Source organism: Taudactylus pleione, unplaced genomic scaffold, assembly GCF_031769625.1.
Source record: "Taudactylus pleione unplaced genomic scaffold, aTauple2 ptg000093l, whole genome shotgun sequence".
Lineage (NCBI taxonomy): Eukaryota > Metazoa > Chordata > Amphibia > Anura > Myobatrachidae > Taudactylus > Taudactylus pleione.
In genome coordinates, this window is record NW_028284495.1 from 36,425,710 (window position 1) to 36,440,631 (window position 14,922).

Sequence of the window (14,922 nt, forward strand, 5' to 3'; positions counted from 1 at the left end):
CACTGTGCCATTGCACGGGATTCTCATTCCCAGTCTGACGCTTTGCAGGACTGGGGAAAGCAGATCCCAGTGCGTGTGAATGCACAGTCTATTTTCAGCTTTCACAGTAGCAGCCGAATTATGGTCTAAATGTACACCAGATATTGAATAGGTCAAACATTTCCCAAGCTATCTGAGGGATGCCTCACTTGTTAGATACATGCATATTTAGATAATTTAGGGCAGATTGTCTTGGTCTTGGTGCAATTTTAAATTTATGTATTTTCTGTCACTTTATGTATGTATGTTTTCTTATATCTTCGTCGATAACCTTACAGGCAGAGCAGAGCCAAGAGCCGGCCCCAGCGATCAGCTGTGTGGTCTAAATGGACCACAAGCTGATCACTATTAAAAAAATAATAAAAAAAGAATCATAAAACCCCCCCATAGTTTACAAAACCATCGCCGCTGCACTCCTCTGCCCTGGTTAAACATTTCCACTGACCGAGTGTGCCGCCACTGACCCGCCTCCCGCAGCAGCCGCCAGTGAAGCCCCACCGCTGAACCCGCAGTGGCTGCTGTGCCAGCCCCCCTGCCCCTGGTTCTCACTTACCTGTGCCAGGACAGGTGATCTGTGGTTCCCTCTGACTGGCTGATCAGCTGATGACTGCTGTAAGCTGAGATGCAGTAAAGTGCTGGCCAGCACTTTCCAGCATCTCAACTGACTGCAGCATCAGCTGATCAGCCAGTCAGAGGAGATCACTGCTCTGTCCCCGGTACAGGTAAGTGCGAACCAGGGCCAGGAGCAGCAGCAACAAGGGTGAATATATCATACTATAACCGCATTTGAAATGTGGATTGTACTAAATAGAGCCCTTAGGGGTCTATTTACTAAGCAGTGTTAGGAGACAGAGTGAAAAGTGATAAGGTGCCAGCCAATCAGCTCTTAACTGCCATGTCACAGGCTGTTTGAAAAATTACAGTTGGGAGCTGATTGGCTGGCACCTTATCACTTTTCACTTTACCACCTAACACTGCTTAGTAAATAGACCCCTTAATGTCTATTTGTAAACTATTTACACAATATCACATTGTGATTGTCTGTGCCATTTGTCTTTTTACAATGCTGATATGTTTGTGATCTCACATATGACACATTAGGCCTGGTTCACAGTTGCATGTAAAGCAAATAAATGCTAATTTACGTCTGTATTCAGAGTAGACTGTATCCAGAGGAGGCATTTACCTAGGGTCTGCAGAGCTGCAGGCCCCCCCACCACTACCCCACAATACAATCCACCAATGAGCCAGTGAGTCAGTGCACTGGCTTCACTGTCAGTGGCTTTCCATTAGAGCTCCTACCTGACAATCACACACAGGACAGACAGTCCCAGGAGAAGGTGTGTTCTCCCCCTGGGACTGCCAGTCCGGGCCATAGTTAAAAGAGAGCGCTTCCAATAGGAAGCCACACATCTGTCTTTCCACCAGTCCTACTTGGCTTCTATTGGCAGCATCTTATGCAGTCCCTGGAGGCCGGTGTCTAGTGTTTATGCGCATGTGCCGGTCCTGGAGCCTGCCAGATTCATTGCGCAGATCCATTGCGTAGACTTCAAGACTGTGGATGCTGCCTGTGTGCATGCGCCAGTCTCGGAGACTGCCAGATACATTGCGCAGGTGCTGAGCCTGTGAATGCTGCTTGTGTGCATGCACCGGTCCCGGATCCTGCCGGATCCATGGCGCCGGGAATGTTGATTGCAGCACAGGCAGTGCCCCACTGGCCATATATATACAACCGCACTATCCCATTCATCCGCCATCATCATCAGTATGCATATAAAATAGCCCTATCCTTAGTGCAGGGGATTTGACTTAAAGCAGCTGAATCTCTAAATATGCGCCACTCGTCAACACGCACACTGCACATCCACAGAACACTTATCCTACTGTATGTGCGAACACCTCATTGCTGCCCAGTAACATCCACTTAGTAGCTAATGGGGATCCGGCTGAGATGCATACAGCTCAGAATTGCTCATAGTATCCCTAAGTTGCGTTTGCAAGCCCTGGCACATGTGCTGTCTGCTAAATATCTAGATCTATATGCAGGCGGCATTGCATGCATCTCTGAATCAGGTCTATTTTGTTTGGGTGAGTTGCTGTTATAATTAGGGTGGTTTAACTAATGCAAAGAATGACAAACAATAACAATGAATGAAGGAGTACTAGTTTAGGAAATTCTGAAATAATTATTTATAAAATGCCAGCTTTACACAGCAGCACGGCACATGGAGGGAATCAAAATACAAGTTACATATAATAACTTGAAACAGAAGGTAAATATAGTCTTGCCCATGGCCAGTTCTACAGATACGCTGGTTATGCAGCCGAGTAGGTCGCCACATAGAGAAGGGCGCCCTGACCCGGCCTCAGCCAGCGACATGCAAATTAAACTCAGACGGATACGATATGATCACTTGGGAGTAGTACAGATGTCTCTCTGCAGAGTGATCATGGCCGGGGCGCTGCGGCCACTTTTGTCGCCACTGTGGGTATGATTCCAATACCTACACCGTCGGTTCCTAGGCACCTTCCTGTACCGGCCACTGGGAGCGTAACTGGGACCGCTGTGAGCCAATGTCTCTGATCAATCTCTGAGTCTCTGAGTGAGGTGGATGGGGACACTGAGAAGGAACTGAAGCAGCAACTGAAGAAGAACAAGTCCCTGGCCATGCGCCATATATTCCTCATCTGGCACAGTCAGTATGATATGGAGGGAGAGAATGTCCTAACGCCGCTTGGTCGTGACCAGGCAGACTTCACTGGCCAGCACCTTGCAAGTTTAAGCTACAATTACCATAAAATGGTATACTCCACTCTAACCTGAGCTAAAGAGACCTCAGAAATAAGTGTGAAATACCTGCATGATGTGGACCCATCTAGCTCTGACTTTCTGCAGGAAGGTGCTCCCATCAGACCAGATCCTACAGAGTCTCACTGGAAGCCAGACTTTGTGTACTATAAGGGTGGCCCCCGTATTGAGGTGGTATTCCGGGAGTACATCCACCATGCAGCCCATGACGAGACAGGGGATGTCAATGAGATAATTGTCTGTCATGAGAATGTCATACAGTATATTGTATGCAGGGCTCTAAAAGTGCCTTCAGAAGCCTGGCCACGCATGTCTTTCCACCATAGCAGTGTCACTGATCTTCATGATCCACCATAATGTCAATGCGAGCCTCAAGATGCTTGGTGATGCTGGATACATGGCTGTTAAATATCTCAGCAGATAAAATAGTTCATGTTGATGAATTAGATACTGTAAATCAACATTTTTATAAACCTCTCTTCACTCTACATTAACCTATCCTAGAACTGTAATAGTAAGCTGTCAAATTCCTGTTTACACTGGCTAACAATGTAAAGCACCTGTTGTGTTGGGGCATTCATTGCAGTATCACTGGGTGGAATATATTCTATAACTTTTTTCTAGTTGGATGGAACCAAATCTCATGTATGTATATCTTCTGTATATTTATTGTAACACAAGTGGCATAGTGAGGATGCAATGCCTCCTATATAACCATATTAGATATAAAAAAAAACAATGGTGATATAGATGCTTTATGGGTAAGTGTCTGGAGCAAATTATGCTCTTCAATACGTACCTGAAACCATTTGTTGCTTTTAATAGAAACTCCTGAGCCTCTTTGTTCTAAATAACTTGTGTGAAACATATTAAAACCATATACTTGTCTGATGATTTGTACAAAGACTACTTCAAATTGTACTTGATACAAAGTATCATCCTAAGGTTGACGTGTTATACACTAAATATATGCATTACAAAACAAAATAAATTTCATTTGAGCTCAGGCGGGCAGGTGGCAATCAGACTGTGTCACTGAATATATATATATATATATATATATATATACACACACACACACACTGTTTATACTGTATACAGCTTTTCCCACAAGACCACGACCCCTTAATTTTTTCGATTCATGCCTTCCAACTTCTATGCATGCAACAGTAACCCTGGGGGCATTAAAAAATATATTCACTTAACAAAAAATTTTGGATCGGGCTGGCCCTGGTCCTACCCAAGTGAACTTACAATCTAAGGGCGCGATCCAATTAGGTGCGAATTGCAAGTAGCAAGTTTGTTTCTTTAAACTAGCACACATCGCCGCGAATAGCGCTCCCGAGAATTCTCCAATCCAATTAAAAATGCAGCTTCGTACTACTCACAGTGGAGGGGTGCGAATTGACTGCCAAATGAGATTTGCGAGAAATGCATGAAAATGTGGGGAGACCATCCTGGCACCCCCAAAATTGATTATTTCGTTAGCAGGACTGTATAGACGACTGTTTGTGGCCATTAGGTAGTTACTGTAGGTTTTGAAATGGTGTCAAATGGCTGATTTGTGGGGGGTTTTTTAAATGCAAGAAAATTATAAAAAAAACTAACTTTTTTCGTTTAATCTCAAACGAATTAAATCGAAAAATGCAAAAAAAAGTAGGGAAAAGGGTGATTTTTGGGTACTTTGAGGGCACCTTGAAAAATGGTGAAATAAAATGATAAAAACAATTATTTTTCAACTAAAAAATTATTGTAACTAAATTTGGGGTGCCTAAACTAACGAAAAAGTTGATTTTGGGGTAATTTAAGGACATTTTTTATTTTTTTACCCCCCAAAAAATGACATGTAATTATTGGACTAAATAAGCTAATTAGAAACTTCCAATTGCCTAATTGGTCATTAGGGGGGGTGTCCAAGAGGTTCAGCACAGTGTCCCCACATTTTAACCTTAAAATAAAGATTTTCTTTTCCAATCTCTCACCCTCAGGGAGGTGCGAGTGGAAGTTGCGAATTCAGTCTGACTGATCAGTGCGAGTTGCTAATTGGATTGCAAAATTAATTTGCTATGTAAAATCGAAGTGAAAATCCCATCTCACAATTTGCACCTAATAGGATTTACCCATAAGACGTGAGGGGAACATTTGATTCATAAGGCTACAATAACATTTGATTCATAAGGCAAATGGTAGGGAAAGTACACAGCATTGTTAGCCAAGAATAATAAAGCCGTCATTTGTGACTGGCATTTCTCTGTAGCTTCTGGAGGTGTGGTACAGTTATAGTGAGGAAATACGGTGGATGGGCTGTATATGAAAGATTTACTTGTGAAATCTTAAAACAGCCATCTCGGTAATAAAAGTGAAAACAAAAGAAATTACATTATCCTTATACCCATAATGTGAACGGCACAAGCATTTATTAAGATTATTGATTTCATATATTACTGATTAATTTTATTACTTAAACTCTATTACTTTTCACCTTCTATGCTGCTGACATGTGAAAACTTAATTGATCATAAATTGCTCACAGAACTGTACTGTTTTTTTATAGCAGTTGCCTTAAATTATAATACAGCTATTAATTAAAATGATGTACACAAAAGGGCAGATTCAATTAAGTGCAAGTTCCTGTAGAACCCTTGCACGACGTGCTCCTGTGTGCATGTACAGATATTGTATTGCAGACACGAGCAGTGTTTTACTACCATAACATCCCGCAGAGGCACATCAGAGACTTCTCCAACGACAGTAATATCACTTGTTGTATGAGATACATGGCAAGTGCCTTTTGTGGTCCAGACAGTATGGTAAAGCCTACTAATTGTGATTTTATTCCCCAAAGTAGCAAAATTGAGGTAACAATGTAATGGGAATCAGGTGTCTCATGCCATATGGCACAATAAGTCTAGGTATATGAGGACACATCTGTAGCTTTCAATGGGAATGCTCTTTCCCTGTCACAAATTAATTTTTATTTCATGAGAGTAATGTATACTGCGTTGTGCCAGCTGAAATACCCTGAAACGTGATTGACAGGTAAGTAATATGACTTATGTGCTAAATTTAGGTGCAAGATTTGCAGTGAACCAGAGCAACCAATCATCAAATAACTTTTATATGTTTATTAGACAAGAAAATATTACTATTATTACTTACCTATCTACCATCTTCTTAGTCACATCTGCTGATGACTGTGGGCTCCTTAAAGGTCACACCTGGTATCACTGAGACATCACTCAGCTTCCTGATCTGGTTGCTGCTGGCAGTAGATAAATCTTAAATATCTTAGCATTTATATCACTAAAAATTATCCTAAACCCTATCAGGTGAATTACACCCATCTCCTCTCTAATGAAGAATGACCCATTATGTTGGAATACACCATTTAGTTAATGGGTCAGGTGATTTAACATTGTTAAAATGAATATCCTCCACAGACTCCTCTATCTATTTCATGTCTATACCATTTGAGAGCCTCTCCCCCCAAAACATCCACATTTTTGCAGCACATAACTCCTCCCTTAAACCAGGCCACAAAGCGCCCCAAAAAATGCTAGAAAGTACTCACAGCAGTGGGAAGGGAGTCCCAAATTTTTAAACAGTATTATCAAGCTACCTAACTAGCCCATTGTGTGCAATGGAGTGCAGACTCTTTGAAAATAACATGGGTCTCTATTGCAGCTGACACTTATAGGCTACCCTCTCTTTCTTCACTTTTATGGTCCAAGATCCAACATTTTTTTATCAACTCCCAAAAAAAAATATTTTCATGCATCCCAAGGATCTCGTTTCACAGCTAGATCATCTGTCACATTGAAGGCTGTGGTAACATTGAAGGCTTAATCATCACATCATACAGTATGCTGTATTTCCTGTACTTGCATCACCCATGAATATGCCAGGGAATCTAATATTGGGGAACCTTTGAACAGAGAGTGATGGGCAGAAATCTGGAAGCTCACGTCATCCTGCTCTATCTATGTAAAGATCAAGAGAAATGTATACAATCGGGTATATTTACTAAAGTGAGAGTTTTTAGAAGTGGAGATGTTGCCCATAGCAACCAATCAGATTCTAGCTATTATCCTTTATAAGGTGCTAGTTAAATGTTAAGTAGAATATGATTGGTTGCTATGGGCAACATCTCCAAGTCTAAAAACTCTCACTTTAGTAAATATAGCCCAATGTATACAAATAAAATACTGACCCAGGTGGGATCAGTAACTGTAACAGTAAATAAAGGCAGAAGTACTGTAGATAGGATTGAGCATGGTTTGGTGGTTAAGGCATAAACATTAAACAGTCCAGGAGTCAGGCCTGGTGGCAGACAGATTTAAATGATATTTTCTCCATGGGTCAGGTCTGGGGGCAGACAACTTGTAACCAGATACAAACCACGGGTCGACACTGGAGAGAGCAACAGAATCCAATACACAATCCAAGTCAGCAACAGAGAATAGAAGTCAGGAACACAGGTTCAGCTACATGTAAACAGGAACGAACTATCACCAGCACAAGGGAGGTGGCAGGGCTATTAAACCTACCAGGACCGATCAGCTGCAGTTTGAGATGCTGGTTTCTTCTGGTCCCCATCCACAGCACCTTGTGAGAGAGTGTGAAGTATTGTACATGGGATGATACTTTTGTGTACCTCCACAGCAAATGCCCCAACAGCTAGAAGAGCCTTAATGTCAACAGCCAGGAAGCCAAGTGCAGCAATGGCCATGTAGTCTTAAGTAAACAAAAAAGAAATGGCATTTTCAATAACAATAAATATGTTAGCCCATATGTAAAACAGACTCCCAAGTTTTATGTATCAGGTCCCACTAAAGACAAAGAACTCATCTAACCTGATTATAGTAACGAACAAACTACTGTACTGCGGATTTTACACCTCAATTCAGTGGTAGAGTAGTATATGATCCTTTGAAAACTGTGGTTCATTACATGAGTCTTTGACAGTTTTATATTATAGTACCACTTTATTTTGACTGTAAATAGCACAACAAAACAGGTTTTAGTGTTTTAGATGGTAATGTAACTAAGGGTGATTTACTAGCAGATGTAAAATAGACAATAATATATAGTAACAAGTTGGGCATTTGGTTTGTTTTTGTCACTTAATCAGTAAAAACTAATGTTACAGTTTTGAATCCCCATAGACACACCTTTCCCACAGGGATAGAAAACCAAGGCAGCACTATTTCTTCCTTCCCAGAAAGCTTCCAAAACTAGGAGTAACAAAGAAATTGCAGATAAAGTTCATAACTCTGTTAAATCTTTTCCTATTTTGAAACGTTAATTCACATTTTTGTTTTCATCATTTGAAATAAACATGCTTGAGTGCATCAGTATGGCTGTGTTATCACAATGCTCTGCTGAGCAGCAGCACAACCTGCCTAGCAGTACAACTCCTACTGTCTGATTTGACATTTCTCTAGCTTGATTGTTACTTGTTAGTTGCAATGAGACCACATAGAAATAAATTGGCATTTCCCTGATTGCTTAGCATGAGTTGTGAGAGATGTACATAGTTTAGTAACCTGATATGAGATTTGCTTAGGAAACGAAGATCACACTGGAAAAAAACTGAGATTATTGAAAACAAGTGTAAGAAGCTTTTTCAATTATGTCCGTGCTAAGTACCAATCAGGTTGAAATCATGTCTGTGTTAATTCATGGAAGATCCCCCCCCCTGTCTGTAGTCTAGTAAGAGTACTTATTCACAGATACTTAGTTTCTGGCATTGTTTGGAATGTGATGTTATTTATAGGTTAGTGATATTGTGTTATCATGTGTTTTCATACTGTAAAATAAAAATGAGAGAAACATACAGGGGTGGATTGTGAGAGGAAGGGGCATATGAGCAGCCTCTGTGCGAGGCCCCCCCCCACACACTCTCGTCCATGTTCCCCTGTGATCGCTCTTCTTCAACTCTCTTGGAAAATGGTACCCTGCCATTTTCCCCGTGGTTCGTGTGGTGCTAATGGACAGGTGAATATTGCCTAATAGTACAGGGTGTGTGGTGTTGGCCCCCCTGGACTTGGTGGACTATGTGCACCGCACACCCTGCATCTATTATAGATTCGCCCATGGAATCTAGAATTTAATTTCTTTAATTTTCTATCTGTAGAAAGTAAAGGTGTGTATCCACTTGCCTGAGGAATGTTTCAACGATTACGGCATCATAATCGTTCAGTCGTTCCTCATCCTGTAGATGCCCACACTGAATGATAGTCGTTCAGTGCAGACACCCTCCCACATCCCCAAACAGGCCCAATCTGTCGTTATCGGCAGATTGACCATCATGTTCAGGCGATGATTGATGTCTTAAACGACCAGCGGGAGCGCGCATCGCCGGTCGTTTTCGACATTTTCATGCCCGATTCATGCACAATAAGTGATCATGTCATTATCGTTCAATCGCTCATTTTAATCGGCAAGTGGATATGCGGTTTAAGTTGTACAGTGAACTACCAAGCATATACATTGTTACGTTGTTTTTTTAGCTACTGAGAAATAAAGTTTCTGTTGTAGGTTTATTGAGCTACTGTATGTAACAACTGCACTTGATTCCATCTTTTGTTATTTTGAGTCAGTTATACCGCTTTTATACCTAAATTCCGGGTCTGACTCGGAGGTTGGAACAGAGGGCCTGATTCAGACCCGCTCGCAAGCGCTATGCGCTCGCAAGTGAGTAGATGGCCGGGCAGTGCGCACGCGCGAGCCCCAAAGCGAGCAAGAAATCACTCGCTCCGGCGCTCGCATCCACAAGGGGCGGCTGTCGATGTTGATCGACAGCTTGCCCCGTTTTGGAGGCGGGCAGGGGGGGTGGCAGGCCAAACGGAGGTGTTCCCGAAGGAACGCCTGCCGCTTGGGGGCGGCCCCACTGACATCACGAGTGATGTCAGTGGTGAGCTTCCGGCTCTATTAGAGCCAAACGCTCACTGGGGCTTGCGGGAGCGACACCCTAGCACAAGGGTCTCGTCGCAAGCCCGATGGTCGCGATGGTCGCGACCATTGTGACCATCACCTGGCCGCTCGCAAAAGCTGACACCCACAGCTATGCAAGCAGCCAGGAGGATGGTTTAAAAAAAAAAAAGCGGCCGCCCTGATTCAGAGTGAGCGCTCGCTTTTTGCGAGCGGCTCTGAATCAGGTCCAGAGTTCCAAACCGGATCAGACCCGGAATTTAGCTGGTGCCGACCCAGGATATATCTGAGTCGGCGCCGTTCACACCAGAGCCGGGTCTTCAGTGACCCGTCTCTTCCGGCGTGGAAGTGGATGCTTGGAGATGATGTCATCTCCAAGCACCACTGAAGCCGCATGCGGCACGTTCCAGGTCATCGTGACCCGGATCGCGCCGTTTACACTGCAGGGTTTCACATGTTAAACCCTGCAAATTACCGGGGTTGGATTGCCAGGTCACTTGACCCGGGAATCCAACCCTGTCCCCTATTACACCAAGGAACTACTCGGGTTAACCCTGCAATAACCCGGGTTTTAGCTCTGGTGTAAAAGGGGTATAAGGTGTCGTAGATACTGGCATTAATTACATCAGTTTTACAGATGCATACTGCTGTGCCACACTCACATATACTTTGTGTAGGGATGGGCAGGGAGTTTTTGTATTTTGGCCCTAGAAAATAACAATCTATTTAAATATAACTTGTTACCAATAACGGATTTGGTATAATTAGTCGACAGTGATGCTGTTGAGAGTCAAAATGTCGACGGGTGCATGCCGACATGTTAGTAATGTTATTTAAAACCATTTAACTGTGACAGCATTATAACTATAAACACAATACTTTTCCATAATGTTTACAGTTAAAATGGCGACATGATTAAAATGCTTTAAATACCCCATGTCAGCATTCACCCATCGACATTACGCTCTCAACATTTTAACTGTCAACAGCATCACTGTTGACTATTTAACTACCTACCACCAATAACATAAATGTGATGGTATGGTCTTTTCATGCTTTACTGATATCCAAAGGTGCATATACTGCTGAAATGCAAATATTACTGGGTGGTGAGATTCCTATTATACGTCTATTATTAATGTGCCTCATCAGGTGTTGTATCTATGTGGGCGCTCACAAGATGCAGGGTAGATGTAATTCATCTCTGCTGGCCCTGATCTTTGTGTCATTTTTCTGGTCTTGCCTTTTCCTACTAGTTTTATACTTCGGTGTCTGGTCTGACCTTGCCTTCCTCCTCCATTTGTTAATACTCTTAAACTGTGATAAATAGGTAAATGAATTCCATGCAAATGTCCTGGGGGCAATAGAGTACCAGTGAGCACATCTATAACTATGGGACAGGGACTGGTATGGTTGCAGAGTAGGGCAGATTCAATTAGCTGCAAAGTTTACCCGTGGCCAATTGCTCTACCCTGAGCTATCCAATTGAGTGCGTTAAGCCCCATAGGGTGCACTGAATGCAGATTTTTTTTTCCTCGCAGCCTCAGGAGCTGCAAGGAAAAAAATCTGCATTAAATGCAGTCACGATAACCTATAGATTCCGGGCACTTATCACGCAATCTATGGGATGATGCACGTTAGCCGCGGGTTTACAGAATGGAAAAAATGCATAATAATTGAATATTAAACCCAGAGCTTTACATGCACGGTAAGCACTGCAGCTGATTGAATATGCCCCAATGTGTTCACAGAAAGCATTCTGCGAAGGCTGACATTTACAATGCTAAAGTGACTTATGGGTGTGGTTTTTAAATCAGTAAGTTGCATTACATTTTTAAAAGACAATGTAAAAATGCAATTTTGTGAATAAAATTAATATTACAGAACTTTGGTTATGTTTATTGATCTGTGGTTAATCATGTTATCTATGGATACGTAGCTTAGGATAGCTTTTGCCTAATTCCTTTGTGGACAGCAACAATAGTGAACAGTAGGCTACAAAATATTACTTACCTAGCTGTAATAGAGGACCTTCATATCTAAAGTACTGAATATTAATTTAGTCAACATATAGCATTTTTTAAAAGCCCCAATAACAGTATAAACATTATTCAACTGTATACAGTAAACTGTTAACACAAAAAGTGTACAATTGAAATGTTTTTATAACAGAGGAATGTACATAGAAAACGCTGGCAAGTTAAGATTAAAATTATTTGTTCCAACTGACCTTATTATCATATTACATTTCTGAAGGGTATTAGCGCACTTGCCAATATTACAAAAATACTGCTGACATTTTCTCAGATCAATTTGCTAAAGCTTTTTCTTAAAATGGATTTTATGCAGTGTCAGTCTATTCACAACATTGGGTTATTTTCCAGTGTAAAAAAAAAATTATGGAAAATACAGAACACCCTCATTCATTTATGCAAATGTGTGAAAGGCAAATTCTGTTGGTAATTGAACTTTAGTGTTTTTTCTTTCAATTTTTAAATAATAATCTTGTATCACAGTTTGCAGAAGAAATTTTGAGACTTAGTAAGATTATAAAATAATATACAAGTCATTTGAATACCGTGCCAGAGACTCTTTTCATGAAAACACGGTAAATACCACAAAGGTATTGCCTTGTCTGGGTTCTATATCGCCAATCAATGTTTAATTAATAACTAAAACTAAAATAATAATAGAAAAATACTTAATAAGGCCTATTTTAACCATTTCAAATAAATATCTTTATTCTAATATTTAAATATAAACCCTAGAATGTACTATTATTGCAGTTTATACAATATATTTTACAACTCCATCGAGATATCAGGGAAAAGCCATTGGCAAAGTGTCTCCCTTTCCTTCATGAACACTGTTCTTCATGTCCTCAATTCCATTTTGAATCTAGGCAGTTGGGCCAAACCAAACACTAGTGCCTGCATTATATCAAGGGTATAATGGAGGTGGTATTATATCATGGGTATAATGGAGGTGGTATTATATCATGGGTATAATGGAGGTGGTATTTTATCATGGGTATAATGGAGGTGGTATTATATCATGGGTATAATGGAGGTGGTATTATATCATGGGTATAATGGAGGTGGTATTATATCATGGGTATAATGGAGGTGGTATTATATCATGGGTATAATGGAGGTGGTATTATATCATGGGTATAATGGAGGTGGTATTATGTCATGGGTATAATGGAGGCGGTATTATATCATGGGTATAATGGAGGTGGTATTATATCATGGGTATAATGGAGGTGGTATTATATCATGGGTATAATGGAGGTGGTATTATAGCATTGATATAATGGAGGTGGTATTATGTCATGGGTATAATGGAGGTGGTATTATATCATGGGTATAATGGAGGTGCTATAATATCATTGATATAATGGAGGTGGTATTATTTCATGGGTATAATGGAGGTGGTATTATAAAGAAATAAGAAAAACTGCATCATTACTAAAGAAACAAAAAACTATTCTCATTGTAACGCAGGTTTTCTAAGTCTAGCTCAGGGAGGACAGTAAATGCAATGAGGCAGGAGGGCAAACGCTGGCTCGAAGGATAACTTATAATAGATCTTTTTTTTTCTTGTGAATATCATCTATCTGCAAGACAATAAATTATAGCATTACTACAACAAAGTAGATAATATGATGATAATGATGATGATAATAATAAGAATAAAAATAATAATTAAAAGCAAAATAATACAAGACAATGTTTAATATGGAAATATTGTTGTGCTTCATATATTTGGCACAACCTGTGTTGAGGTTAAGGTTATGGGGATTACTGGTTGTCCCTGGTTAAAGTATGACTTTTGGTTGGGAACCCTGGGAATCGGGTGGGCAGAAGTTTTGTAGAGGTTGTCGGTGTACACTTTTTGCTTACTTTGTCCAGGTTTGGATTGTTACCAAGAATGAATGCCAGGTGGCTTGATCATTGGGCCCTGTGGATGTGACCCTTGGATTATTAATTATCTGGCATAGTTTACAAGGCCTCCTAAGAGCCAAATGTCAGTAATCTTCTTTCCAGTACACCACTGGAGGTCTTTACCAATGTTTTTGTGATACTAGAGAATACAGAAAATGAAAGTATTACTAAAGAAATAAAACATTGTTTTATCTTATATAGGAAGATAAACTGTACTGTCTTATCTTTCCTTGAATAATAAGACTATATTTGTCCATCAACGAAAATTCAAAGTTACTGATTAGAGGCTGCTATATATATCGGTGAAAGTACTGTTTATCTACCTAGTCACTGACTTTAATCAATATCTAATCTTCCCTGCTAAGAGCACTGTATATTGTTATTGTTATTATTATACTTTATTTATATAGCACCACAGCGCCGTACAAAGGGTAAACAAACAAAACAGTACAATACAGTACACAAATAAATAATACTACATCATACTACAGAAGATTGTTTTTAAACATCATTACATCCACAACTGAGCATTTATATTGCTGGATAATTTACTTTGCTTTCAGCATTGAAGACTCAGTGCCTCCCACTCTCAGGCATTATCATGGCAGTCCCAAGCCAGCGTATATACTGAGATGGTAGAATTCATGTCAGCGTAATGATTCAATCTACCCATTTATTTATAGTAATGACTGGTGATTTATGGAACATGCTGCTCTCTTCAGCTTATCAATGATGCTGTGAGAGTTTGACAAAAGTTGAAAAACTAAACAAAAGCACAAGTTCATAAAACGTTATATACAGTATATATATATATATTGTATATAGGTAGGTGCATTATCATTCTGATTGCTACATTCTCTCTGATGGTCCTATTTACTTCCTTGAGTCCTATAGGAGAAAAGCGCTATATAAGTATAGTCATTATTATTATTATTATTATTATTACTAAAGGTAGAATACCTTGGGCTTCTTATCTAATAAGGCTCCTGGCCGGTGATGCCTGTCCCTGGATATCACCAGTGATAGTTTTGCTGAACACTTTGCCAAGCATAGCTTGCTGAAAAGCTGAGCAGGACAGTCCTTGCTTAATGCTATACTGTTCCCTAAAGGAATCCCAAGACTGCATCTTGCAGGAGTTTCTGGGTGCAGGGTATAATTCTAAGGGAGCTTTAATGTGTGTGGCCTCAGGACCAT

The 14,922-nt window shown here is 40.5% G+C and overlaps 1 protein-coding gene and 1 pseudogene across 6 annotated transcripts in view; both read left to right on the forward strand.

Annotated features, from left to right (window-relative positions):
- Positions 1–14,922, forward strand: part of PTPRM (protein tyrosine phosphatase receptor type M) — a 900,933-nt gene that overhangs the window by 668,501 nt on the left and 217,510 nt on the right. The window lies entirely within an intron of this gene.
- LOC148526945 (serine/threonine-protein phosphatase PGAM5, mitochondrial pseudogene) lies at positions 2,265–3,272 on the forward strand (annotated as a pseudogene).